The sequence below is a fragment of the Phyllostomus hastatus genome, unplaced genomic scaffold (assembly GCF_019186645.2).
Source record: "Phyllostomus hastatus isolate PE091 unplaced genomic scaffold, TTU_PhHast_1.1 phas_scaffold_1674, whole genome shotgun sequence".
Classification (NCBI taxonomy): domain Eukaryota; kingdom Metazoa; phylum Chordata; class Mammalia; order Chiroptera; family Phyllostomidae; genus Phyllostomus; species Phyllostomus hastatus.
The window spans coordinates 16817318-16819249 of record NW_025334011.1 but is presented as its reverse complement, the minus strand read 5'-3'; the positions used below and the strand labels follow the sequence as shown (position 1 = coordinate 16819249).

At 35.7% G+C, this 1932-nt stretch overlaps 1 non-coding gene across 1 annotated transcript; it reads left to right on the top strand.

The window, feature by feature from the left end:
* Nucleotides 1-261: 261 nt before the first annotated feature.
* Nucleotides 262-368, top strand: LOC123831381. The gene has a single exon (XR_006787903.1). It is a non-coding gene; the product is annotated as a U6 spliceosomal RNA (small nuclear RNA).
* Nucleotides 369-1932: the final 1564 nt, after the last annotated feature.

The window sequence follows — 1932 nt, the reverse complement described above, 5'->3', positions numbered from 1 at the left end:
AATGAAATTAGAGAGTGTTTTTATATTTACGATTTCTGGCATTTTCTATTCCTTTGTGTAGGTTAAAATTTCTACTCGTTCTTATTTTCCTTCTGCTTGAAGAGCTTTCTTAGACATGCCTGTGGTTCCACTGGTCACAGAACTTTTCGTCTCTGTTTTGCCAGGGAAGTCTGTCTTGCACCTTCACTTTTTTTTCCTTTCTTATTTTTTACAGTATGATTACATTGATAGTATTGGAATATATACTTTTAAACTCACCGAGTGCTTGCTCTGGCAGCACACATACTGAAATTGGGGCACTGCCGAGAAGATCGACATGGGCCCTGCACAAGGACAACATGCAAGTTCAGGAGCATTCCACTGTTTATGTGCCTAATGCGTGGAGGTCTGCATTTAAAATTGTAACGGTTAACATCGTAAATGTTATGTATACTTAGCCACAATAAAATAATGCGTAGAAATCATCCAGAAACGTACAAACAGAACTGTTAACACCAACCCACTCCAGGGAAGAGGTGCTGGGGATGAAGGGCGACTTCCAGGTTTTTGTGGGTTTTTTTCCATTTTTAAACTTTTTATTTGGAAATTATTTCAAACATAGATAACTTGCATGAATAAGAGTATAACCAAAAATATCTATATACTATTTACCCAGATTCACCTACTATAAACAATTTATCTATTTGCTTTATCTCTCTTGCTCTCATATATATCTCTTTATGCATCTGTTATATATCTCTTTATATATCTATTATGTAGATATATATGCAATCTGTGGGGAGATACTTTACATTTATGCAAATATTTTGCTCCTCATCAAAATTTCTATCTAGATTCAGTGTCCATTCATGATTTCTGCTGAACTGGTCTTTACTATGATGTTTGCAAATGGTTATTTTCCAACTCTAGGACTTTCTTTCCATTTACCACTTGGCACTTAGTATTCTATTTTAAGCAGGAACTCTTTTTATTCCTTCTAGCTGCTTGTATCTTTGTCATAGGTATGAACACAGGAATATCTATTTTTTCAATGATTTAAAATTTGCTACCATATTTGATTATTGTGGTGTTCAGGTTTTTTCAGGTTTGGCCAGTGGAGCCCCCTACAAGCTGGCTCCTGGCCCACGTGATTTGTGACATTCTCCCTGTCTATCATCTGCCTCCTTAATATCTTATCTATCTCCTTATCTATCTCCTTAACATCTGACATCAGGAGATTTTTCAGGAGTTTCTTGTACCTACCTGCCCCAGACCTAAATTCAGCCATTTCTGTGAGGAGTCGTGGCTCATTATAATGGAGAAAAATATTAAAATCAGAACCTGGGTGTGAGATGTGCTCATTGCTCCTGGGGCATCTTTGCTTTTCATACCTTTCAGTTGTGTGAACTAGAAAATCATTGGCTGTTTATACATATACATACATACGTATAAATATACAGAGACATATGCATATACATAGATAAATACACGCACACGTGAACAAATTTTAGAAATCATGAATTCACAGTGATAATTTTAATTTTCTTCTATCTCCACAGGGATTTTTGGATTTTTCTTGCCTTCTCCTATTCCATATTTGTGTGTGTGTGTGTGTGTGTGTGTGTGTGTGTGTCTGGTGGTAACTTTGGATCCCCCAAACAATATGTTTACTTCTTTGTTCAGCTGCGTCACATATCTGAAATAGTTTCAGAATTGTTTCATCCTTGCGTACATGCAAAACAAATCTGTTGAAAAGAGTTCAGGATTTGTTTGTAATTTCCTCCGTGTTCCATTTTTGCACCACAAATTAAGGGTATATGGTGTTAAATACTGTACTCATACACTTGCTCTGTTTAGGTCTTTCTTTTTCTGTTTTCCTTATCTGTTGTTATGTTATTCATTTGAAATCTAACTGGACTGATTTGTTTCCATTTTTTCTCCATTTTATATCTG